General features: G+C 48.0%; 1 protein-coding gene and 1 long non-coding RNA gene across 2 annotated transcripts in view; both read right to left on the reverse strand.

Annotated features, from left to right (window-relative positions):
• The window catches only part of LOC119400133 (nuclear hormone receptor FTZ-F1), a 338,767-nt gene that overhangs the window by 259,113 nt on the left and 52,065 nt on the right, over positions 1 to 27,589 (reverse strand). The window lies entirely within an intron of this gene.
• Positions 683 to 10,053, reverse strand: LOC125759036 (uncharacterized). The gene is made up of 3 exons (XR_007416633.1): positions 9,386 to 10,053; positions 1,402 to 1,777; positions 683 to 891 (listed from the first exon to the last, which is right to left on the reverse strand). It is a non-coding gene; the product is annotated as an uncharacterized LOC125759036 (long non-coding RNA).

Below are 27,589 nucleotides of genomic sequence, written 5' to 3' on the forward strand. Positions count from 1 at the left end.
CTCCATCCCTACGGTCACGTGCTCCCCGCGTCACTGCTCCCCCATTGGTTGACCTTGGGCAGCCGCTCTGCCGCTCGCGAATTTTTCCAACTCCGGCGAACTCGATCGCGCGTCCACTGGTCGCTCTAAAAAACCTGTTTTTGGGCTTCCGCGACGGCAGCCGCTCCGCTCTTGGAGCAAAATCGCTGCATGTGAAACAGGCTTAAGTATCAGCCATTTATTGCCCCAAATTTCAAAGCAGTGCTCACCTATCTCTCTGTTTCTCTGTCAATCCACATTCCCTTGCCCTCAGTGAAGGGCAGCAAACCGGACCCTCGCCTGTTTAAGCTCCCTGCCTTTCTTCTTCTTCCTTTCTCCCTCTCCATCTTTCCCTTCGTTCAACCTACGCTCCCTCGCCTTTATTGCAATTGGAAAAGAATGGCGTAAGTTTACGATGAGTTCTGTGGATTTGCTTACGACTAAGTATCAGCCATTTATTGCCCCAAATTTTAAAGCAGTGCTCACCTTATCTCTCTGTTTCTCTGTCAATCCACATTCCTTGCCCTCAGTGAAGGGCAGCAAACCGGACCCTCGCCTGTTTAAGCTCCCTGCCTTTATTCTTCTTCCTTTCTCCCTCTCCATCTTTCCCTTCGTTCAACCTACGCTCCCTCGCTTTATTGCAATTGGAAAAGAGTGGCGTAAGTTTACGATGAGTTCTGTGGATTTGCTTACGACTAAGTATCAGCCATTTATTGCCCCAAATTTCAAAGCAGTGCTCACCTTATCTCTCTGTTTCTCTGTCAATCCACATTCCATTGCCCTCAGTGAAGGGCAGCAAACCGGACCCTCGCCTGTTTAAGCTCCCTGCCTTTCTTCTTCCTTTCTCCCTCTCCATCTTTCCCTTCGTTCAACCTACACTCCCTCGCCTTTATTGCAATTGGAAAAGAGTGGCGTAAGTTTACGATGAGTTCTGTGGATTTGCTTACGACTAAGTATCAGCCATTTATTGCCCCAAATTTCAAAGCAGTGCTCACCTTCTCTGTTTCTCTGTCAATCCACATTGCCTTGCCCTCAATGAAGGGCAGCAAACCGGACCCTCGCATGTTTAAGCTCCCTGCCTTTCTTCTTCTTCCTTTCTCTCTCTCCATCTTTCCCTTCGTTCAACCTACACTCCCTCGCCTTTATTGCAATTGGAAAAGAGTGGCGTAAGTTTACGATGAGTTCTGTGGATTTGCTTACGACTAAGTATCAGCCATTTATTGCCCCAAATTTCAAAGCAGTGCTCACCTTATCTCTCTGTTTCTCTGTCAATCCACATTCCCTTGCCCTCAGTGAAGGGCAGCAAACCGGACCCTCGCCTGTTTAAGCTCCCTGCCTTTATTCTTCTTCCTTTCTCCCTCTCCATCTTTCCCTTCGTTCAACCTACGCTCCCTCGCCTTTATTGCAATTGGAAAAGAGTGGCGTAAGTTTACGATGAGTTCTGTGGATTTGCTTACGACTAAGTATCAGCCATTTATTGCCCCAAATTTCAAAGCAGTGCTCACCTTATCTCTCTGTTTCTCTGTCAATCCACATTCCATTGCCCTCAGTGAAGGGCAGCAAACCGGACCCTCGCCTGTTTAAGCTCCCTGCCTTTCTTCTTCCTTTCTCCCTCTCCATCTTTCCCTTCGTTCAACCTACACTCCCTCGCCTTTATTGCAATTGGAAAAGAGTGGCGTAAGTTTACGATGAGTTCTGTGGATTTGCTTACGACTAAGTATCAGCCATTTATTGCCCCAAATTTCAAAGCAGTGCTCACCTTCTCTGTTTCTCTGTCAATCCACATTGCCTTGCCCTCAATGAAGGGCAGCAAACCGGACCCTCGCATGTTTAAGCTCCCTGCCTTTCTTCTTCTTCCTTTCTCTCTCTCCATCTTTCCCTTCGTTCAACCTACACTCCCTCGCCTTTATTGCAATTGGAAAAGAGTGGCGTAAGTTTACGATGAGTTCTGTGGATTTGCTTACGACTAAGTATCAGCCATTTATTGCCCCAAATTTCAAAGCAGTGCTCACCTTATCTCTCTGTTTCTCTGTCAATCCACATTCCCTTGCCCTCAGTGAAGGGCAGCAAACCGGACCCTCGCCTGTTTAAGCTCCCTGCCTTTCTTCTTCTTCCTTTCTCCCTCTCCATCTTTCCCTTCGTTCAACCTACGCTCCCTCGCCTTTATTGCAATTGGAAAAGAGTGGCGTAAGTTTACGCTGAGTTCTGTGGATTTGCTCACGACTAAGTATCAGCCATTTATTGCCCCAAAATTCTAAGCAGTGCTCACCTTCTCTCTCTGTTTCTCTGTCAATCCACATTCCCTTGCCCTCAGTGAAGGGCAGCAAACCGGACCCTCGCCTGTATAAGCTCCCTGCCTTTCTTCTTCTTCCTTTCACCCTCTCCATCTTTCCCTTCGTTCAACCTACACTCCCGCGCCTTTATTGCAATTGGAAAAGAGTGGCGTAAGTTTACGATGAGTTCTGTGGATTTGCTCACGACTAAGTATCAGCCATTTATTGTCCCAAATTTCTAAGCAGTGCTCACCTTCTCTCTCTAGGGATGGTCGATTAAAATTTTTAATCGATTAATCGTTAATCGATTTAGCCTTTAATCGATTAATTGCTTTCGGCGAAATGTTTTAATCGATTAATCGATTAATCGACATTTTTTATGGGCGCTTAAAAACCGATATCTTCGTTTCAGAGGCATCGTTCGTGTTTGCTATGGACCCAAATCTTTTTATTAGACGCGCTGACGGTCGAAAATTCCCACTTTCGAAAGTGTCGACGACGGGCTCCTTGTGTCCAGTTTGCGCGAAAATTCCCACTTTCGCACACTGGACACAATGGGCCCGTCGTCGTTGGTTGATGACGCGGATTCAAGCATATGTGGCCATCATCCCTGGACTATTCGGCAGCAGGTCGTATTTTCTCGAAGCCTGCCTACTCGAGCTCATAGAAACCGGAGGCGCGTTCGGGGACCCCACTGGTTGGAAAGTGGCAGCTGAAACATGCAGTGTGGCGGAGGGTGAGAAAATCCCGAGAGTGGTAAAAGAGAGACGAGGAGGAAGGGGAATTAAATGAGACGCTCGCTCTCGCAAGCACGGCACCTTTTCTCGGTTTGTCGGTTAGATATTGTGGAAGCCCTACATAATACTATAATTGCGGACTGACGCGATGTTTTCCTTGAGGTCACCCGTGCAGAGATTACACAGAAACATACTGGCTTCAAGCAGACCATCGGTACAGGCAATCGCGGGAAATAGAGTGACATGAGTTTCTGCCTCCTGGCTAGAATGAACAGCAGCTGCGGCAGTATGCTCCGCAGGTTTCATCTGATCGTTGCCTTAACACGGCGCCACTCGCACCTTTTCAATCGTGTGTACAGCCTGAACTGTGAGCGCTATCTAGTGTATCAGACATTACAACATAAATTTCGCGACTGTCCTTCTTGTCACAGCAGAAGACGGGGGCCTCTAGCTGAAAGCTGTATTTCTCCCTAAATATGCGACCATACAGCATTACTAAATGCTACATGGTCACTTCTTCAATAGTAATGCGCTGGATGCTAGACGTTCGGTGAGCCGACGCGTAAAGTTGCGGATTACATAAAGGGTCTATAAGACCCTTTTCACAATTCGCGAGTGCGCATTCCTGCGCTACACTTTCTCTCAACTAATGGCAGAAACTTTCGTGCTTCAAGCGCTAGCTTCGAGAAGTGCTTGCCCCATTTATTACACCTTGCAGTCTTCGTTTTCTCATCTTCAGCGAACAACGACCACAATGCGCTCCTCTTCCGATTGCCCGGCATTATGACTAGAGACCGGATTTTAGGTAAATGCCTATATTGTTCCTTGCACTCCTATCGCGCCATTTTGATATATGAGCAAGAATTAGAGGTTAAAAAGGGCTTTTATAGTGTTTTTATAGTGCCTATAAATGCCTATTTTTAGCGTTCGTGCCTAAATGCTTACAAATGCCTATAAATGCCTATTTTCAAAATTGGCGCTTATATGAATGCTATTTAGCCTCAAGTTTCGCTCTCGGGTGCAGTCTGAGACCGTTATTCATGTTACTGCGTAAGATTGACTGTTGGGAACTACGGGGTTCCACCTCGTCCTCTAGTTCAACCAAGTCTAGTCCTCTAGGTCAACCAACCAACAACCGCTGGCAGCAGTGAAGTGGGACACGCCGGCGAGCATTCGCCGCCGCGCTGACATGGCCCGAGCGGTTGGCGAATGCGAAACCGCGGAGAGCCGTCAGCGGAAAGGAGAGTGAAGAGCAAAAAAAGAAAGAAAAATATGATGTGCACGCACCTCTTGCTTTGTTTGTAATTTGCTTTTTAAGGTGTTCACTGCAGTAGTGTATCCAGAAATATTTTTCATTGGGGGGGACAACCATACTTTATATATGTTCGTGCATGCGTTTGTATGTGTGCGTGTATTACACACACGCAAAACTGAGAAGTTTCGGGGAGGGGGGAGGATGAACCTCCCCCCCGCGCCTAGCTACACCATTGGTTCACTGCCAGGGGAGAAATTGGCTCTACGCAATTCGACCCGGCCAATAGGAGGAATCCCTCCATTCTGGTCTTTAAGCAATCTGGCTGTCGGCTCCTGCTCTGCACTTCTCAGACATGTCGGAGAGACACTCTGGAGTGTTGATTCGACAGTGGACACTTGACTCACTCTGAAGAACACGGAGTGCGAACAGTGCGGGACAAAGCACGCTATGTTCAAATGTTAGCGCCTTTGTGCCATCTTAAGCAATAACATGTTTGTTTTCCTGTCGTAGACAGAGGTCGCGCACGCCTTCGTTTGAAATTATTTCCATTTATGTGAAAATTTATTGTGCCTATATTTACGATTTTGGAAGCCTAAAACATTGTTTTGCCTGCCTGTTTTTGGCGCCTAAAACGAGCTTTTTTAGCGCCTAAAAATTATGACATCGCAAAGGTAGCAGTGTAACCACCAATGTGTAATATTACACAATATAAGACGCAAGCAACGCAAGCCCTGCGTATACTCAGGCGACGCTCAACCAGCTTAAGGGAGAGGAGGTGAAGGCACTAGCAGCAGTAGACTGTGAGCCGGAGAGTAGCGGGCAAGTTCATTTGCCTCGATTAGGGAGCCATGTGTGTATGAAGGCTCCCTAGCCTCGATGGGCTGGAGCCACCACCTGCCGGGGCTTGAAGCATTGGGGAGTGCTTAGAGTTGGACGCCGTACGCGACGAATATCAGGGCGAGTTCATATCTTTCTCTGTGGGGTATGGCCGCCGCCAGCTCCGGGCTCGTTCTGCTAGCGCAGAAATATGCGCTATGTGCACGGCGTCTGCGTCTCAGGACAGCGCGCCTCGCAGTCATGCGCTCCTGCCAAGATGGGAGGTCGGGGGCGGGAGTGGGGTGTGCCGTAATCGATTAATCGAATAGTTTTAATCGATTAATTCGATTAATCGAAAGGAGGAAATAGATGACGATTAATCGATTAATTGTAGACCTTTAATCGATTAATCGATTAATCGTTCATCAATTTTACCATCCCTATCTCTCTCTGTTTATCTGTCAATCCACATTCCCTTGCCCTCAGTGAAGCGCAGCAAACCGGACCCTCGCCTGTTTAAGCTCCCTGCCTTTCTTCTTCCTTTCACCCTCTCCATCTTTCCCTTCGTTCAACCTACGCTCCCTCGCCTTTATTGCAATTGGAAAAGAGTGGCGTAAGTTTACGATGAGTTCTGTGGATTTGCTCACGACTAAGTATCAGCCATTTATTGTCCCAAATTTCTAAGCAGTGCTCACCTTCTCTCTCTGTTTCTCTGTCAATCCACATTCCCTTGCCCTCAGTGAAGGGCAGCAAACCGGACCCTCGCCTGTTTAAGCTCCCTGCCTTTCTTCTTCCTTTCACCCTCTCCATCTTTCCCTTCGTTCAACCTACGCTCCCTCGCCTTTATTGCAATTGGAAAAGAGTGGCGTAAGTTTACGATGAGTTCTGTGGATTTGCTCACGACTAAGTATCAGCCATTTATTGCCCGAAATTTCTAAGCAGTGCTCACCTTCTCTCTCTGTTTCTCTGTCAATCCACATTCCCTTGCCCTGAGTGAAGGGCAGCAAACCGGACCCTCGCCTGTCTAAGCTCCCTGCCTTTCTTCTTCTTCCTTTCTCTCTCTCCATCTTTCCCTTCGTTCAACCTACACTCCCTCGCCTTTATTGCAATTGGAAAAGAGTGGCGTAAGTTTACGATGAGTTCTGTGGATTTGCTCACGACTAAGTATCAGCCATTTATTGCCCCAAAATTCTAAGCAGTGCTCACCTTCTCTCTCTGTTTCTCTGTCAATCCACATTCCCTTGCCCTCAGTGAAGGGCAGCAAACCGGACCCTCGCCTGTTTAAACTCCCTGCCTTTCTTCTTCTTCCTTTCTCTCTCTCCATCTTTCCCTTCGTTCAACCTACGCTCCCTCGCCTTTATTGCAATTGGAAAAGAGTGGCGTAAGTTTACGATGAGTTCTGTGGATTTGCTCACGACTAAGTATCAGCCATTTATTGCCCCAAAATTCTAAGCAGTGCTCACCTTCTCTCTCTGTTTCTCTGTCAATCCACATTCCCTTGCCCTCAGTGAAGGGCAGCAAACCGGACCCTCGCCTGTTTAAGCTCCCTGCCTTTCTTCTTCTTCCTTTCTCCCTCTCCATCTTTCCCTTCGTTCAACCTAGACTCCCTCGCCTTTATTGCAATTGGAAAAGAGTGGCGTAAGTTTACGATGAGTTCTGTGGATTTGCTCACGACTAAGTATCAGCCATTTATTGCCCCAAAATTCTAAGCAGTGCTCACCTTCTCTCTCTGTTTATCTGTCAATACACATTCCCTTGCCCTCAGTGAAGGGCAGCAAACCGGACCCTCGCCTGTTTAAGCTCCCTGCCTTTCTTCTTCTTCCTTTCTCTCTCTCCATCTTTCCCTTCGTTCAACCTACGCTCCCTCGCCTTTATTGCAATTGGAAAAGAGTGGCGTAAGTTTACGCTGAGTTCTGTGGATTTGCTCACGACTAAGTATCAGCCATTTATTGCCCCAAAATTCTAAGCAGTGCTCACCTTCTCTCTCTGTTTCTCTGTCAATCCACATTCCCTTGCCCTCAGTGAAGGGCAGCAAACCGGACCCTCGCCTGTTTAAGCTCCCTGCCTTTCTTCTTCTTCCTTTCTCTCTCTCCATCTTTCCCTTCGTTCAACCTACGCTCCCTCGCCTTTATTGCAATTGGAAAAGAGCTGCGTAAGTTTACGATGAGTTCTGTGGATTTGCTCACGACTAAGTATCAGCCATTTATTGCCCCAAAATTCTAAGCAGTGCTCACCTTCTCTCTCTGTTTCTCTGTCAATCCACATTCCCTTGCCCTCAGTGAAGGGCAGCAAACCGGACCCTCGCCTGTTTAAGCTCCCTGCCTTTCTTCTTCTTCCTTTCTCTCTCTCCATCTTTCCCTTCGTTCATCCTACGCTCCCTCGCCTTTATTGCAATTGGAAAAGAGTGGCGTAAGTTTACGCTGAGTTCTGTGGATTTGCTCACGACTAAGTATCAGCCATTTATTGCCCCAAAATTCTAAGCAGTGCTCACCTTCTCTCTCTGTTTCTCTGTCAATCCACATTCCCTTGCCCTCAGTGAAGGGCAGCAAACCGGACCCTCGCCTGTTTAAGCTCCCTGCCTTTCTTCTTCTTCCTTTCTCTCTCTCCATCTTTCCCTTCGTTCATCCTACGCTCCCTCGCCTTTATTGCAATTGGAAAAGAGTGGCGTAAGTTTACGATGAGTTCTGTGGATTTGCTCACGACTATCAGCCATTTATTGCCCCAAAATTCTAAGCAGTGCTCACCTTCTCTCTCTGTTTCTCTGTCAATCCACATTCCCTTGCCCTCAGTGAAGGGCAGCAAACCGGACCCTCGCCTGTTTAAGCTCCCTGCCTTTCTTCTTCTTCCTTTCTCTCTCTCCATCTTTCCCTTCGTTCAACCTACGCTCCCTCGCCTTTATTGCAATTGGAAAAGAGTGGCGTAAGTTTACGCTGAGTTCTGTGGATTTGCTTACGACTAAGTATCAGCCATTTATTGCCCCAAATTTCAAAGCAGTGCTCACCTCATCTCTCTGTTTCTCTGTCAATCCACATTCCCTTGCCCTCAGTGAAGGGCAGCAAACCGGACCCTCGCCTGTTTAAGCTCCCTGCCTTTCTTCTTCTTCCTTTCACCCTCTCCATCTTTCCCTTCGTTCAACCTACGCTCCCTCGCCTTTATTGCAATTGGAAAAGAGTGGCGTAAGTTTACGCTGAGTTCTGTGGATTTGCTCACGACTAAGTATCAGCCATTTATTGCCCCAAAATTCTAAGCAGTGCTCACCTTCTCTCTCTGTTTCTCTGTCAATCCACATTCCCTTGCCCTCAGTGAAGGGCAGCAAACCGGACCCTCGCCTGTTTAAGCTCCCTGCCTTTCTTCTTCTTCCTTTCTCTCTCTCCATCTTTCCCTTCGTTCAACCTACGCTCCCTCGCCTTTATTGCAATTGGAAAAGAGTGGCGTAAGTTTACGATGAGTTCTGTGGATTTGCTCACGACTAAGTATCAGCCATTTATTGCCCCAAAATTCTAAGCAGTGCTCACCTTCTCTCTCTGTTTCTCTGTCAATCCACATTCCCTTGCCCTCAGTGAAGGGCAGCAAACCGGACCCTCGCCTGTTTAAGCTCCCTGCCTTTCTTCTTCTTCCTTTCTCCCTCTCCATCTTTCCCTTCGTTCAACCTACGCTCCCTCGCCTTTATTGCAATTGGAAAAGAGTGGCGTAAGTTTACGCTGAGTTCTGTGGATTTGCTCACGACTAAGTATCAGCCATTTATTGCCCCAAAATTCTAAGCAGTGCTCACCTTCTCTCTCTGTTTCTCTGTCAATCCACATTCCCTTGCCCTCAGTGAAGGGCAGCAAACCGGACCCTCGCCTGTTTAAGCTCCCTGCCTTTCTTCTTCTTCCTTTCTCTCTCTCCATCTTTCCCTTCGTTCAACCTACGCTCCCTCGCCTTTATTGCAATTGGAAAAGAGTGGCGTAAGTTTACGATGAGTTCTGTGGATTTGCTCACGACTAAGTATCAGCCATTTATTGCCCCAAAATTCTAAGCAGTGCTCACCTTCTCTCTCTGTTTCACTGTCAATCCACATTCCCTTGCCCTCAGTGAAGGGCAGCAAACCGGACCCTCGCCTGTTTAAGCTCCCTGCCTTTCTTCTTCTTCCTTTCACCCTCTCCATCTTTCCCTTCGTTCAACCTACGCTCCCTCGCCTTTATTGCAATTGGAAAAGAGTGGCGTAAGTTTACGCTGAGTTCTGTGGATTTGCTTACGACTAAGTATCAGCCATTTATTGCCCCAAATTTCAAAGCAGTGCTCACCTTATCTCTCTGTTTCTCTGTCAATCCACATTCCCTTGCCCTCAGTGAAGGGCAGCAAACCGGACCCTCGCCTGTTTAAGCTCCCTGCCTTTCTTCTTCTTCCTTTCTCCCTCTCCATCTTTCCCTTCGTTCAACCTACGCTCCCTCGCCTTTATTGCAATTGGAAAAGAGTGGCGTAACTTTACGATGAGTTCTGTGGATTTGCTTACGACTAAGTATAAGCCATTTATTGCCCCAAATTTCTAAGCAGTGCTCACCTTCTCTGTTTCTCTGTCAATCCACATTGCCTTGCCCTCAATGAAGGGCAGCAAACCGGACCCTCGCATGTTTAAGCTCCCTGCCTTTCTTCTTCTTCCTTTCTCCCTCTTCTTTCCCTTCGTTCAACCTACACTCCCTCGCCTTTATTGCAATTGGAAAAGAGTGACGTAAGTTTACGATGAGTTCTGTGGATTTGCTTACGACTAAGTATCAGCCATTTATTGCCCCAAAATTCTAAGCAGTGCTCACCTTCTCTCTCTGTTTCTCTGTCAATCCACATTCCCTTGCCCTCAGTGAAGGGCAGCAAACCGGACCCTCGCCTGTTTAAGCTCCCTGCCTTTCTTCTTCTTCCTTTCTCTCTCTCCATCTTTCCTTTCGTTCAACCTACACTCCCTCGCCTTTATTGCAATTGGAAAAGAGTGGCGTAAGTTTACGATGAGTTCTGTGGATTTGCTTACGACTAAGTATAAGCCATTTATTGCCCCAAATTTCTAAGCAGTGCTCACCTTCTCTGTTTCTCTGTCAATCCACATTGCCTTGCCCTCAATGAAGGGCAGCAAACCGGACCCTCGCATGTTTAAGCTCCCTGCCTTTCTTCTTCTTCCTTTCTCCCTCTTCTTTCCCTTCGTTCAACCTACACTCCCTCGCCTTTATTGCAATTGGAAAAGAGTGACGTAAGTTTACGATGAGTTCTGTGGATTTGCTTACGACTAAGTATCAGCCATTTATTGCCCCAAAATTCTAAGCAGTGCTCACCTTATCTCTCTGTTTCTCTGTCAATCCACATTCCCTTGCCCTCAGTGAAGGGCAGCAAACCGGACCCTCGCCTGTTTAAGCTCCCTGCCTTTCTTCTTCTTCCTTTCTCCCTCTCCATCTTTCCCTTCGTTCAACCTACGCTCCCTCGCCTTTATTGCAATTGGAAAAGAGTGGCGTAACTTTACGATGAGTTCTGTGGATTTGCTTACGACTAAGTATAAGCCATTTATTGCCCCAAATTTCTAAGCAGTGCTCACCTTCTCTGTTTCTCTGTCAATCCACATTGCCTTGCCCTCAATGAAGGGCAGCAAACCGGACCCTCGCATGTTTAAGCTCCCTGCCTTTCTTCTTCTTCCTTTCTCCCTCTTCTTTCCCTTCGTTCAACCTACACTCCCTCGCCTTTATTGCAATTGGAAAAGAGTGACGTAAGTTTACGATGAGTTCTGTGGATTTGCTTACGACTAAGTATCAGCCATTTATTGCCCCAAAATTCTAAGCAGTGCTCACCTTCTCTCTCTGTTTCTCTGTCAATCCACATTCCCTTGCCCTCAGTGAAGGGCAGCAAACCGGACCCTCGCCTGTTTAAGCTCCCTGCCTTTCTTCTTCTTCCTTTCTCTCTCTCCATCTTTCCTTTCGTTCAACCTACACTCCCTCGCCTTTATTGCAATTGGAAAACAGTGGCGTAAGTTTACGATGAGTTCTGTGGATTTGCTTACGACTAAGTATGAGCCATTTATTGCCCCAAAATTCTAAGCAGTGCTCACCTTCTCTGTTTCTCTGTCAATCCACATTCCCTTGCCCTCAGTGAAGGGCAGCAAACCGGACCCTCGCATGTTTAAGCTCCCTGCCTTTCTTCTTCTTCCTTTCTCCCTCTTCTTTCCCTTCGTTCAACCTACACTCCCTCGCCTTTATTGCAATTGGAAAAGAGTGACGTAAGTTTACGATGAGTTCTGTGGATTTGCTTACGACTAAGTATCAGCCATTTATTGCCCCAAATTTTGAAGCAGTGCTCGCCTTCTCTCTCTGTTTCTCTGTCAATCCACATTCCCTTGCCCTGATTGCTGGGTAGCAAACCGGAAGTTCGTCTGTTCAACCTCACTGCCTTTCTCTCTCTCTCTCTCTTGGCCTTCGTTCAATATACGCTCCCTTGTTTCTATTGTATGTGGGAAACAGTAGCGTAAGTTTACGATGAGTTTGCTGGATTTGCTTAGGACTAAGTGCTACCCATTTATTTCCTCTAATTTCCAAGCAGTACTCGCTTTCTCTCTGTTTTTGCCAGTCTAGTACACGTTCCCTTACCCTTAGTGCAGGGTAGCAAACAGGACGTTCGTCTGTTTAACCTTGCTGCCTTTCCTTTACTTGGTTTCGCTCGCTCTCTCTTTCTTCGCCTTCGTTCCACATACGCACGCTTCCTTGTCTTCATTGTATACGGAAAACAGTCTCGTAAAATTTACGATGAATTCTTTTTGAATTTGTGTTCTTGTGTTCTCCTTGCCCTGTGCAGCATAGGCTTCCCAAGCAACGCTTAGCGGCGCTGCTGCTCTTGACAGGCAGCGCCATCTCTGGCAGAAAAAGAGAAACTGGGGTGTTCGCAGCGCGCGTTTTCCCTCTCTCCACAGCGTTGCCGCTCGCTTTGCACGTGCAGAGCTCTCGCGGTGCACTTGCGCCGCCTCACAATGTACCGCTTGCAGTGCGGCTTCAAAAGGATTTTCAAGCTGGACTGGCACTTCCGAAAAGCGAACTTGATAAAATGAGAAAGGCTCGTCAATCACGTTAACGGTGAAGAGCAGACGATCGACAACAACGACGCCCAACTCAAAGCGAAATGCATTTCCCAAGTCGCGATTACACCGTGTAGGACGTATACCTCGAGGTAAGTCTCATTCTGTCATGTTAAAGATGAATAATGGTCCACATGCACTCCGATATGAAGCCGTACACGCTATCGATGTTCTGCGGCGTGGACTACGAATCATATGATTGTCGTTTTGATATGGCATGCTTACAGTAGCAGCCGTGTACTTTCGTGAACAAACCTTTTCGGCGTGCGAAAAAAAGATTATACGGCCATGGCACTGCTTCCCGAGAAGGTTAGAGTCAAGTCCTCCGCGCCGCTGGAGAATCACCCGCCGATTAAGACGCGAGGAAGCTAGCTGAGCTTTAACCACTGTGAAGCAAGATGAACTGCTCGCCTCGTTTTTTCGGCTCTCGCGTCATGCTTGCAGTCTCTTTTTATGATATCGACTTGACAGGCGTATAAAGCCTGCTGCGTGAACGCGGCTAGAAAATCGCACAAAGTCAGAAGGTGGTTACTTCAAGGTTGCAATTGCAAAGCATGTATTAAGTGCCAGTTATATTCAGCGGCTTAAATATATATCACCCTAATAAAGTGACAAAAACAAAGCAAACCTGTAGAACGATGTCAAAGCTTGCTGAAAATGCACAGACGTCCATTCCGGCGTGATAAAGCAGCCTTCCCGACGCGTGAAATGCAGGCGCCGAACTTCTGACAATGTGCCGAGTTCAGTTGAATTCAACCAACCGCGCAATACTAACGGTATAACGCGAATGTGAACGTTCAACAACAACGGGTAGATCTCACGAACACGGGGAATCAAAACACAAAGTTGCCTCACCTACAACCGTAACTGGACTTTAACAATACGAGAAGACAGCGAGTAATCATTAATGTAGTCGCTGCGTGCATGCGCCGCGTTACTTACCGATTCAGGTAGTCTGAACGAACGAAAGCGATGAACTCAGACAGCCAAAATAGAAGGCGAGACAGCGCTGTCAGCTATCCACGCTTGCCGCCTTTATTTCTCGTGCGACACGCCCGGGAAACGATACAGTTTAACACGTGAATCGTGTGCCTTGTCTGCACTGTCGTGGCTGGCCACTATACCGCAATACTTCGGACCACGCTTGCGCTTCCGCGGGGTCGCTTCTGCCATCGTGGAAATGCGCAGCTTCGCACAGCAAGGCTCTCGGTTCAACGTACCCAGCTGACGGCCTCCCAGTTACCCGCACCGAGAGAAGAACGCGTGCGCACGCGCGCTACCGCTACCGTGAAAGGGGCTGAGTCGGCCGCGCGAAGGTTCAGAGCTTTCCGATAGAGCCACAGCGCGGCTGGCACGGCGCTGTCGTCGCGCCGCAAACTTGAGCTTGGGTTCCCTATAGCGATAACTTTCGGCCTTTCGCATATCATTTAGATCTCTATACGCATGTCTTGCTTTCCAGACGCACTTCGATGTATACGGATAATATTGCGCACTTAGCCAATGTTTTCTGAGCCATCGTGTAAGCTTTTTTCCTTAGGCACGTAGTTCCTGTCGTGCTAAATAGACGGGCGAAGCGATCAAACTTGGGGGCCCGGGGGATGGGGGGAGGGGGCTTGCCTTTCGACCGAAGCGGCGCGGGAGCATGAAACAGCAGCAGCAGCAGCAGCAGCAGCAGCTAGGATATAGAAAGCAAGTTTGTGTGTGTGTGTGTGTGTGTGTGTGTGTGTGTGTGTGTGTGTGTGTGTGTGTGTGTGTGTGTGTGTGTGTGTGTGTGTGTGTGTGTACACAGACGTACCACCTCTTTCGCCTACCTTAGGTGAGTGAAGTCGGTGTGCAAAAAATCATAACTGTATGTGGTAACTTCTCGCTGTCAACATTGCTGATATATATAGTCGGAGTTTTGCAGATTGTTGTTCATATCTTTATGACTTGTTTCGCGCCAGAGTTTGAGCATTAACATTCGGAAAATAATGAAATTGTGCGAAAAACACCTCAGGGCCGCGTCGCAGAGGCAGCCTTTGCGTATAAATCGGTTTCTCTTACAGGTTAAAGGATCATCACAACGCAATCACACTTTTCTAGTCCAATGGCTTGCTTTTCTAACATAGATATAGACTTGCGCGTTCTGCGTGAGCGCTGGACCACACAATCACATTCGTGTAAGATCCTATTCATTTTTTAGACATTTCGCTAGCTTACAGCGGTTAGGTGTCTCGAAGAGAGAGAACGCAACACACACATTGCGAGCCCCTGCACTGCACTACATGCACTAAGCACGCAGCACGAATTCCAGTTTGGGACGTTTGTGGTTGTTTCGGCAACAAAACATCAGGGTCTCATAAGCAAGGATGCCCACTGGGAACACGGGAGCTAGCGCGACACCCAATATGATTTAGCCTGACAAAACGTTTCACATGAACCTGCGCGGGTGAGGCAAGGACGGAACGTATGGCGAGCATCTCTGGCGCTCACGCAAGCAACGAGGGGCACTGTCGAAGGCCCTGCCCTGTCAGAGTCGAAATTCTTTAACTCTCATGACGAGTCGCAGCCTGCCACACTCGGCGAGTAGTATGACTGTGACGACGATGGGCACAGAATACATCGGCCGCTGTGGCGCAGGGCCGAGCCGCAAACGCAGGGTACGAAAAGGAAGCGAGAGGATCACGGCGGGGAGCGGGCTTGCGGAGGGTGCCGAAAGAAAAGGCAACAAAGAAAGCACTGCAACAACTTCCCTCCCTCCGGCAGCACTCGCCACACTTTTACTTTCTCTTTTATCGCTTCCGACGCGGCCGCAAAAAGTGGGTCACCGCTCGGGCTTGCCACGGCGCTGCCTTACAGCGCGCACTGCCTGCCCTCCGGAGGAGGAAGGGGGAGAGACCCTTCAGGCTTTGTCAGCTCTGCTTGACATGCTTCGCTTGCCGTTCAACATCGCTCGCTTTGGAGACAGCGCAGCTCTTCGGACACACCCTCAGTACAGCCTCAGCAACTTTTGTTAATGTCAGTTCCGGCTGTGTCAACCTGCTTTTCTATAAAGAGCAGAAAGTGTTTGTGCAAGAACAAAAACTGTGCACCAAACACTGCGCGAACCAAACCACACTGAGTCGTTAAAAAACAGGTCTTCGATTTCTTTTTTTATATTAGCGTTCCTATCATTCATTCACTGTGGACATAACAACTTAACTGTATGGAGGGCATGTCTTCGCAACCTTGTTGTTGAAGGATAAAATTCAATTGAATCCATATCCTCACCATCAATCCGCACGGAATTTTCTAGAGCGACGGGAATTGTTACGCCGCTGCACAAAGCTCAAGTTCACCGACTTGGATCGAATACCGTATTTCTAGAAGTTTAGGTCGTTTTCCGCTGAAGGAATGTGCCATAGAACCACACTGAACACTGAATCCAACACTATACATTAAGAAAATTTGCTACCACCATGACTATATGTAAATTTTGTTTCACAATTCGCGAAATCACGGGGCCCCGTCACATCTGCACATACCAAAATGTAGTATTAAAGTGTTAAGCAGCATTAAGCAAACAAACATCATCTGCCAGTATGAAAGAATAAGCGCGCTCATCTCTGAGGCGAAGGCATTACCAGAACTCCATTCAATACTAAAGGCACACCGGCTGAGAGTGGGCCACCCAGCTCTGAGGGGCATTGGGTCACCCATATTCCTCGACTCTTCAAGCGCGTTCCGCTAAAGCGCAGCACTTGCAATGAAAACGAGAACGCCGCCTCACGTCCAAGAGGAGAGGACGTGGTGTTGAAGTGGCAGGGGTGAGGGGGTCCAAACTGGAGAGGCTACGACGACGCATATCGGCAGCAGAGCGCCGGCAGGCGGTATTCTAATTGAATCGAAGTGGAACAACGCGTGATGACGACATCCGCCGAGGGCACCGGAAAACGTACGACTGCCGGTACCCCGGCTAGATGGCAGCACACTCCACCAGCGTACATGCGTAATGGTGCGGATGTGAAGACGCGCGGTGGCGCGGTGACGCAAGCACCAACCACCAAACATGTGCTCCGAGATCAAGCCGAGCGCGGCAGCCACACTCTCTGGGGCCACGCAGCGAATGAAAAGAGTGACGACATACGCCGCTGAACATTCGCGGCGCTGCGCGACAACAGGCCGCAGAAGCGAGCTTTGAGCGCCCGCTCTTGGAAACAGCGACGCCGGAGTAGAATGCGCGAATTTTGTTGCGGACCACTGAGCACACTGTGAAAAAAGTAATAATAAAACATAAATAAATAAATAACGTAATGACGATACATTGAAATGCCCGATATACCTTCTTTAACGGTCGATAATCAGTGGGTGATTAATCGCATAGCCATGCGGCGACTCGACAAGGGGCTTCATCGGGTGGAACTCAATAATTTTCAGTCAGTGAACGTACCGTATGCTCGATTGACAGATTCTGTTAATAGGTAGTCCACTATACAATTCAACATTCTGCCACACTTTTCTTTGCATCGTTCGAAACGCTGTGACGACCTTCATCACTTTCGTCTGACAGCGAAGTGCATGAAGGCTTTGAAGGTAAAGTACAATAAACACATAGTGCGATCGCCCGCTACCTCATCTGACGTACGGTATCCGATCGCCCACCACATAGGTCGGGGCTTTTTGTGTGCATCGTCGGTCCAGCGTCGGCTCTTGAGCCCCATCGGCTCCGAGCTCAAAGCCTATCCGCTTTGGCCGCGTTCCAAATAAAGATCAAATAATCACGAATTCTGGGAAGTTTGCGTGTGCCTCGGACAACTCAACAGTGGAAGCAAGGTTTTCGAACCGACCTCGCAACATACCAGAACATTAGCTCGAACGTGTAAACACGTGAGGCATCCACGTAACCCATATACTTTTATTCATCCCAAACCCTGTGCACTACTGAGGAGCTCTGTGCCTTCGCAACGCGAGCGCCTGATCGGCGCGTACGGATCCGTAGAACAGACAGAACGCAGCTTCCGATTCGCCTCTTCTTATAATAATGCACATTATAAACATACGCAAGTAAACAGAACGTGACCAGCCAAAGGCACTAGCTTCCTGCAGGAATCGCAATAGAAGCGTGCCACATTAGACCGGCTAAGCTTAGGCTAGAGTGTAAATGTACAGGACAAACTAGGAAATGTCTGCACGAACAGCCAGCCAGACGAAGAAAACATAACAGCGTCGCCACAAACAAGAAAGCGCCGGAGGCTGACTCGTGCCCCAAACGGAAAACAGGTAACTCCCCTCCTATGGCCAGCGATGGCCTTGAGCTCGCGTCTGCTGAACGCACTCTACGTCCAATAAGGATGCACGAGCCGCTATATAATATGTGACGCGCCAGAGGCGAACTAGCATTCCGATTGCATCGAGGGCTCGAAAGCGCCTTCGTCGATGGATAACTCGCTTGTCTGAGCACAGATCCTTGGGCTCCAGTGCTGTTTTTGTCAGCCTCTTCTCGGCAACGGGCCAATAAAAAAATGAAATCGTCAGTGAAACAGGGAATGAACGGGTCCGCCTCAGTTGTACGAACGCTCTCTCAGCCAGTGACAACCAGATTCGGCGCACCGACGTAAAATATCGAGGCGAATCTGACGAGGTCAGCGTGGCTAAATCGAATTACGCTGCCAAAGAGAAAAGTAATCATCGCAAGTAAGTACCGCTTTGAAAAAAAGGAAGCATGATCAGCATTAGCATCTTCGCTGTGCGTTATGAACCAAGACTTGTTCAGACAGGTCTTATTATACGTATGCGCACGCACGCACATACATAAATACAGTACTGACGGATTGAAACGCTACATCGCTTTTTTTTTTCTTTAGTATAACGACTGGCGAACTATAGTTAGTAAAAGTATATGAAGTGGTAAAAGTAGTAAAAGTAATTGGCAAAAGTTATAGTCAAGTTGCCCAAGTAAAACTTGGCCAAACTATAATTTTCTTGATTATGTCGGAATAATTCTTTTGCGCTAGGTCACGGCACATTTACGAGCAAGTATATGCAAGCAGTATAAGGTATGAGAATCTCAGTGCAAAAAATCGATTATAGGTCTAACTTCATGGTTGCTCACACTCAAACCCAAAGTCTCAAGAACACAAAAATGTACTTACAGCAACGAGTGTTGCTTGTTTGTGTAAAACATGTGATATGTGCCATGACAGAGGTATACAATCCAAACCAAAGAGAACTTCGAAAGTAATTGACAAAAGAGTATCAGCTTCAAGTCGCCCACTGCCGTCTATGCGGCCGTCTATGCGGCCGTCTATGCATGCGTCTATGCTTGCGTTTCGCTCATGTGTTTATTGAGCGAACGAATACGTATCGCTGGCAGCGGGCCAGGCTATATCCTTGATGGATTTTATCTAGAGAAAACAAGCTGAGGTTTATTAATAGATTGGGCCTTCTAGAATTGCAAGAAATTTACCCTTCAATCTGACAAGATGTGTGGTAGAGATGCCGTATAAGGCTTCAGCGCTTTTTTTAAAAAGAAAAGTTTACCACTCGCTCTGTTTCTTTATAATGAACAATTCGGTGTGAAATTAACGAAATTCGTGCTTCGATATAATTCTTCACAAGCATAAACTGGCATTGAGCTTATCTAGGTTTATAAATACAGACAAATGAAGAGTTTTACGCGCCAAAAACTACGACGTGATTAAGGCACGCTGCAGTAAGGGGATCAGGATTCACCTGGGGATCAACCCCAGGTGATCTCTATACGTACGGCCACTGCTGAAAAAACGATTAGCACAAGCGACCATTGACCGGACCGGTCGCTTGTGCTAATCTTTTTCTGCGGTGACCATAATATGGGCGCGAGGACATACCGTGGCACCGCCATGTGGAGGAATCCCTGTGACGTGCAAGGTTGGATTGCTCCGCCAGCCCTCTCCCGCTCGCCGCAGCCGCTTTCGCGCCTGCTTTTTTTACTATTACTGTTGTACTTCACTTCAACGAAATCAGTAAAATAGTGCTGCGGCTTCGTCATCGACTGTACGAAATGCTAAGTCACTGCTTAGAAAAAAATGTTAAGTCCTCAGAATGCCTTAGACAGCGTCCTGACTGCCTGACTGCGGCGTCGTCTGCTATGGGCCACGGGGGCCGCGCACACTGCTTTTGTAAAAGGTAACGAATCATTTTGAGTCGAATGGACTTTAGAGCGTGCTTGCGGCAAAGAAACATATTTTTTGCTGCAAGAAATACGGGCAACCATGCAACTTCATTCATTGTAGGTTTGCATATAAAACGGGCCGCGGTTGACACGACAAGCATGGGCAAATTTACATTCCTGTTTAGTTCGCATAGCCCTATGAAGCACGACAAAAGCGGTTTATCCGCTTTGTGGGAAGCAATCCAGTGTGCTTAGAGATTCAAGCAGCCGCAACCTTTCTTATATGATTGGAGACAAATCCACGAGAGCCATATATATGTACTCTGTGGTGGGAAAGTTACGTCGGCGAGACAGGTAACATTCAGCAAAGACTCAAGCAGCACATGTATGACGTAAGAATGGTTTCATCGAACGCGCTGGCCGTAACACGGAGAAAGCAACTGGCCATGAAATAGACTGGGATAAGGCAAAGATAACAGAAAGAGAAAAAAAACTGGACTTCTCGGCATTATCTCGAATCTCTGACAATCTAGACAACTGCGTACGCGCTTAATCCTCATGACGGCAACTTTCCACACCTGTCCGCGCGTTGTATACGTCACACTTTAAAACATACATAACCGGACTGTTTGAGCATTCATTTTTCGCTGTGAACAAGTCTGAACCGGAACGTCTTGCTTTTATGTGAATATTCGTGGTCGGTGTCCATTTTAACCCCACAGGCTTGAAATAACAAAAAGAAAGACAGCTGACAGCGGCATCTTGCTCGCGAAAAGCAGGGCGGCGGTAAAAGTGAAAGCTCACGCCTGGCCCCTTCGCGTACGTAGTGCACTGTGGCACGGAGCAGAAAGCACGATTGCGTAGTCTCGAGGGGTCCACACACAAGAAGTGAGAGCAAAACAACGCTGTTGAAAAGCGAAAACGCGGTTAAAAACAACGCATTCAACAGTCCGCTTCCCTTCGACAGAGCGAGGGGAGATCACGTGATCCAACCCTGCACGTCACCGCGATTGCAGCGCCCGCGTCTCCAGTGGGTACAGGTACGTGGAGGTTTTTGCATTTCGCCCTCATCGAAACACGGTCACCGTGGCCGGGAATAGAACTCGTGCCCTCGAGCTTAGAGCGGAGCAACACATCAACCGATAACATATCAAGGCGGCTGTCTCGCTTTGTATAATAATAATAATAATAATAATAATAATAATAATAATAATAATAATAATAATAATAATAATAATAATAATAATAATAATAATAATACGCAGTGGCAAGACGCATTTATTAGGGTAATTATTTGCAAATTGGCTCGAAACACACCGACGGTCATTAAACCCACGGATATCGCGTTTAGTGCTATGCGAAGCTGAAGAAGCGACGCGTGCACCCTTCAGCTGCATGCATTGGTACAGCGAGCGGCCACACTGTCGAGCTCTACACAACTGCGGGGCAGCTTTACGCCGACAAATGAGGGAGCCTGCTATGCCTCCCTTCGGCATTTTGTACAACTGGAGTATCGCAGATTGTAGTCCTCGTCGGCCCGTGGTTCGCTTGAAAGATGAACAAGCCACCACGTATTCGCCGCGAGATCGACCTATAGGAGGCAGCACCGTCGCCGCGTTAGTGTGGAGAGGCGGTCGGCGGCGCGTATAGAAATGCACACAGCGGCGCTTCGTTGTGAGCTGTTTGAGCCAACTGTCGGCGAATAAAATGCGTTGATTGTAGCTTATACTGGTAATATATACGCTCTTCATTGTTGAATCGACGCACGAAGGTCATCCAACGTCACTATTACTAGTGAGAGAAGCGCAATCTGCCGATGAAAGGTATGCTCGCCCTGGGTGGCAGTCTGCGCTTACGCACTATACGGCGTTTTTTGTTGTTTTCTCTGTATGTGTTTAGCTTGTGTTCTGTGTACTACGCACTGCTGTAGCACGCCTGAACTACTTCAGTGTTTACTTCTTCTTCATTTGTATACCAACCCATATTCCTGTGCAATAAGTTCAATAGCACTGTTCGCGCGAATACGTATACGCATGTAAGAGTGTTTAGCACAGAGTTCATCGATTGATTACGCGCACGACAGTGATGCAACAAAGGCCCGGTTATTTTATGGAATAAGGTTCTTTTTTTTTTTCTCGAACTAATCATGTCCGCTGCCTTCCATCAATTTATAACAACTCCACACAAACGCTCAAGATAATGTAAATAAAGGATGGGGTTTTGCGTGACATTATACGACAAAAATGTAAGGCACGCCGTCGGGATTAATTTTAAACATCTGGGTGCTTCAAAGCGTACCTAAATCTAAGCACACGGGTGTTTCTGCATAAATTTCGCCCAAAGTTAAAATTGCGCGCGGGAACTCCGTTTTATCGCTGCCATGTCATTCCATTGTCTTTCTTTTTAGGGGACAGTTTGAGTACCGAAGTGTCAGACGTCACTTGATAAAAATATTTCGCTGTAGTGGGACCACGACCGTACAATAAAAGGACATCTTAGGCACAAGTAAAGCTCATCATGAACTACAGCGCCGCAGTTATACTCCTAACAACAACGCGAAAGTGCATGAGCCTCGTTTTGTTTACCACTGAGTCGCTAAAACGCGGCATTCACACACTATTTAATGCTCCTTATGTTTGGGACTATGCCAAGCGCACTTTAGGGTGTGCTTGAAGCAGAAAGCGGCGCCAACACTGAAATGGTTCTGGCCAACGAAGGGTACGACACCAATACACAGCCCTCTCGAAAGTCGCACTCACTGATCTTATTACAATGCGCATGCAGCCGAGCAAGCCCATTTGTTTCTGTACACCATGTTAGGTATACGTACGAGCAGTTAAACTCGCGCTAACGTAACAGAACAAACCGCCCTTTGACAACTTGCATGACGTACGCGCACATGCAAACGCGACGTGGCTAGCAAACGACACAGGGAGCAATCCACACTAGGCGCGCTTCAGCCAGTAGCCGCTAGGCGGCGAGTCTGCTCGATCTCGCGGCCAATAGCAGCCGGTTTCGGGCTTAACGCGATAGCGTTAAAGAGCTCGTTTCGCAGAAATTCCGGTGTCGGTGTCGTCGGCGTCTTCTGTTGTGAGCGAAAAGTAACCGCTGTCCGTGAGCGAAAATTCGAGGTAAATGTAAATAAAGAAATAATAAAAAATATTCGGTTCGAGTGGGATCGGGATTCGAACCTCCGACCACCCGCTCCGTGGCGTGACGCGTTCACCCGCTCAGCCACCACGCATACATCCTGTAGCATACTAACGGCGAGCTATTTATATACGCCATTTAGCGTGGGTGGTACGCACAACTTGGATGTTCTTCAGCGGCTTCACAGAAAACTCTAGAGATGGCGCAAAGGGCCCAGGGCGCGTAAAGCCCCTTGATCTAGGAAAGTAACGACACTCTCCTCCGCGCGCGCGTTTCCTCCTCAATTCTCCTCGCCCGCCGCCGGGCGCGCTGCGCACGGCACCATTTCTCGCCGGCTCTCCCGCGGGCGCGCCGTAGAAATCAATGGAGGCGCGTGATGTCGGGCCACTTTCGCGGCCCGGTGTTGTAGAAAACTTTGAAAAATGGTGATAACAAGATCGAGAGCACTGAAATGAACGTTTATTGAAAACATTAGTTTCTTTCGAAAGCCTTGTAAATGGGGCATGCTAATATAAAAGGAGCTTTATGCAGCGTTCCATCATGCAGACGTTTTTTTTTTTGTTTTTCTGCCACATGCTAACATGCTTTACATTTACATCTGATATAGTTTAGCTTGCGTCATGTCCGCCTGTGTCTGCATTTTTTGTCTCTTTCCTGTGCGCGCATATGCAACTCAGGTACTTACAGCGTCGCATCTTGAAATGACTTCATGGATAATACATTGTCCATCCATGTGTTATCTGACGTGAAAGTAGACTTGCGCGGTGGTCTCCAAACTGAACAAGACGATTGCGCAGTGTCAGTACGATCAAGCGGCGCCAACAGCAACTCATCTACCGCAATAACAGAAGCGCCGGAGAAAAAATTTTCAGAATAGCATTTTGGCGTTCGTGTCAAAGAAAACTAGCACTCGGTTTACCTGTGAGAGGAGACATTCCCTACGAACGTCAAAACACATCGATGCGATAATTTTGGCTTGTGTTACATGAACAGAAAGAAGCTCTGCAAAAAACCGTAGAAGGGTGATTTTCAAGCATTTGCTATCAGAGCGAGAATTTTCGGCCTCTGCCTCGAAGCCGATAACGATAGCAAGCGAGCGCGATCAGTTGAACACCCCCTGCCCGTCGTCTCCGCGAGAAAACCAAATTGTAATCGTCTCCCAGTTATGCGTGCGTGGCGTCCAAATTCAAAAGCAAACTGACGAACTGAAAAAAAAAAAAGCAAGGTTAGCTAGCTGGCGCTGCTCATCTACAATACCGTGGGCCTGTATTCTTCATTTCGTTCTTTCATTCCTTCTTTCATTCATTTCATTCTTTCAGGGCCTGCATTCGTTGCATTTGGGTGGCTGAAGCGCATATCAAAGTAAGCTGGTAGAATAGCGCCTTTAAAAGCCGCTGTTCCGATTTTCAGTAAAACAGACAACGTATCCTGCAAGAATGTTACAGCGCGGAAAAAGAAACGAACGGGCGAGTACAGGCCACACGGATAAGCGCTGAATTGTACCTGAGGTTTATTTGGGAAAGCATGCATATTAGTAGAGTCACAAATGTAAATCTGAGCAAGAAAAATAGGAAAGCACAAACACGGCACGGAAAGAAAACTGATCACTAAAGTGAGTCGTCATGTAGAAGACAGCGCCGTAAGCAATACCGGTGTCACAGGGGCCCTTTGATCGCGATCAGGGCCGTTCCAGATCAGGTGCTGCTACGCTGTCACTTATAATCGCGATCAGGCCCGATCGGGATCAAGATCATCGCGATCTGCTCATCGATATCTGGCTCCCAGATTGCGATTTGACTGATGTTTGCGCCAAACTCGATCCGGATTAGTTTGGACCGAATAGCGGCGATGATTGTTGATCGCGATAAAGGAATCCGATCAGGACTGATTCTGATAGCGATCAAAACTACCCGTGTGACACCGGTATAAGAGATAATCTAGTTTTTCATTAGTGAACGGAAGACATGCTAATGCAGGCATGACCAAGACGAGCCATTTCGGTCGCGGCCTGCTACATAACGGCTTACTTTGGCTATCAGAATGTTATTTTTTTGTGCGTTGTGCTTGTGTGTTTCTTTTGTACTTGCGACTGATCGCATTTGTGTCACAATTTTTATGTGTGAATTCTCCTCCCCCCCCCCCCCAAAAAAAAAACCCTCATTTGGGAACCAGCGCCAGTAAGTGTCATCTCTATTTGTCCATTTGTTTGCTTTTTTACACCTAACATTCATAATAAACGGAATCTAACAATCACGACAATCGCGATCGAGAAGTTGTATAACCGCGCGTAATTGTACGAAGCGGAAAGCAGATCCTATAGTTGTGCACTTTAGACTGAATAACGGTTGCCGACGTGCGAGGTGATGGACACTCAGCTGAACATTCACCATATTGAGGACAACCCCATTTTTAAGCAACGCGCAACTAGGCTAGGAAAAAAAGACTTTGATGAGCAGGCCGGAACGATATTTAAAATGTAGCATTTGGCGATGCTTTGATACGAGCAATACGACAGGCGCCTTACCTCGCAAAGAACGCTGTTCTTTGTCGGAACAAAGTTTCTTTGGCCGATGTTTTGCAGCCACTGCTTCTTGGCAAGCCATCGCGCATACCTTGGGGAATTGTAAAAAGTGCAAAACCGTTTGCACTGTCGTTGTTGCAGTTATAGGCGCAACCGCACGGCATAGCGCCCACACAAAGCACAGAAAACAAAGCGCGCGCAACGTTTGCTACGCGGAGCCCCGGCGTAAAATGGCGCGAGCGAAAAAGAAAAAAAATATCAGCAAAACGCAAGATCCACGCGTCTCCAAAGGCAACGGCGAAGAGACCAATCGTCGGCGCGGAAAAAGCGGCGGGAGAACGGGAGGACGCGGAAAGTGCGAGGAGGGAGAGAGGAGGACGCGCGCGCGGCGGCGAGTACAGTGAATGGCGGTACTTTCCCAAGATCAAGGGGCTTTAAGGGCGCGCTTTCCGCCGCATGCATGGATATAGGCCGGCGCGCGTCCTCCCTTTGGCTTTCCTTGAGCACAGTTTAGATGTCGACCGAGAAGCAAAGCTAGGCTAGCAATTGGGAAGGCGAAACGAACACGGTCCGATTACGCTATCGCGTTCTACTCTTGAAAGCGAAGCTCAAGCGTCCTTCAAGTTTTTATTGAATAATGTAACCCTACCTGAAGAACAGTGGCGCGAAATGTGACAAAAAGGAGGCTGAAATAATAGCGTTCAAGGACCCGCAATGGCGTCGCATCGTGTCTATTATAAGGACAGCCACGTGCACGCCACCGTTGAAACACAGTGTATATAAATAGAATTAACACGCATGGTTGTTTAGTATAGTGCACAGAGTTCGCGTGAGAAAATAAATGAAAATTATATAGGAAAAGAGAATCGTTAGAAAGACACGCCCCAACCTCATAGTGAGGGAAAAAAACAATAGCAAACTTCCTTATTATAGAATTCCCTGGGGACGCGGTTCACGAACAGCGGGGGCGAAACAAGAGCATCACTCGCGGCCAACGTCGACCAGATCTGGCCTCATTAGAGGCACTCTTGCGGGAATTAAACATTCAAGAAGGGGCGAGGGAGTGACCCACTTAGGCCCACTTGATGTGGCTGGAGAAGAATGGGGAGCGTGCATTATTACAGGAAGCCACGGTGCTCGCGATTACACAGCAGCGCGGGGTCCCAGTTCCGGTTACGTGAGCGACACAAACACCGCGCGAGCGATGCGCCGCAAGGCCGTCGTCCCGGTTGTGTAATAACCTTTTCCCGAAAATAGACGCCCCTTCCTTGCCGACGGAAGCTTCGCAGCGAAACTACACCATCAAGACAGGGTCACCCAGGTGTGTGTGTGTGTGTGTGTGTGTGTGTGTGTGTGTGTGTGTGGTGTGTGTGTGTGTGTGTGTGTGTGTGTGGTGTGTGTGTGTGTGTTGTGTGTGTGTGTGTGCAATGTTTTGGCGCCTGCCTTCAGGTGGTAAGGAACGCAGAATGCCGCGTTCTGTTCACCAAAGGGCGCAGTCACAGGAGGCGTATACAAGGGAGATCAGTGGAGGTCATACAGGCGAGGACGTTGTAATGATGTCCAGAACTGAAGTTGGGAAGAGACTGACAGAACCGAAGTTGTGGCAGGCGTAAATAATAACCGTACAACATCAAAATAGAGACGGGAATGCAAATAAAAAAAAGATAGAAGAGAGATAAGGTGCTGGAGTGCCATATAAATGGAACGGCCCCTGATTGTAAAGAACAGGCATGAATTTGTGGCTACTGGTCACCGCCTCGTTTCAAAGGGGACGCCAATTAAGATAATCATAAAGCTAATCATCAACATAGCGTTGCGATCTCTTCAGTTATAAGGTATATATACCTATATATATTTACGGTTGAACGTTCCTGGAACCATGGTCGCCAACGTCGCCAAGCAGATGTCCGGTCTTTGGTATACAAGCAAATCTATTTTACTACATGGAAGGTGATTTCATTTTAGACTACTAAAGCGTTCGCCATTAGACTTTTCCTGATTACTACAGTCGGGCGCAACTTAAGAAGGCGCTTCCACCTCAAAGGCGGATGCGCACAGCTTGCACCAATGAGCGCGCGCTCTCAGCTGACGTCGCCGCCGGAGCACATCGCCGCGAGCACTCACAGAGCAATCATCTGTCGCGTTTTGGTCATCTGGGCTTCTCCCCAGAAGTGCGCGGGGTCATTGCCTTCGTCCCGGTCGCAAGCGTGTCTTTCCAGAGGCCTCCCTAAATTTCGAGTTGGCGGGCTCTCTCTCTGGCCGCCGCGTTATCTGAAGACGCGAAGCAGGAGGGGGCGACAGAGGCGCCAAACGAGAAACACGCGCAGGCTACAACAAGGGCACGCTGCCGTTGCGCACAGATGGATATTTCGACATTTTGCTGTTGACACCTTCCATCGGCGTGCGGAGAGACGCTTAAATGAATGCCCTTAAATGACGGCACCGTGTGGCTTTTAAGTGCACGATTTATGGCTTTCTCTTCACACTCCGTTTGTCGTGAGAGAGAGAGAGAAAAAAGATCGCCAGAAAACATCATCTCAGTTGATCAAATCCGTAATCAGGATTTCGTGATTTGCCGAAGAGACCTAGGAGGAGAAACCAAAGATTAACTTTGGTTCCGGGCTCCC

This window comes from Rhipicephalus sanguineus, chromosome 1 (assembly GCF_013339695.2).
Source record: "Rhipicephalus sanguineus isolate Rsan-2018 chromosome 1, BIME_Rsan_1.4, whole genome shotgun sequence".
Taxonomy (NCBI): Eukaryota; Metazoa; Arthropoda; class Arachnida; order Ixodida; family Ixodidae; genus Rhipicephalus; species Rhipicephalus sanguineus.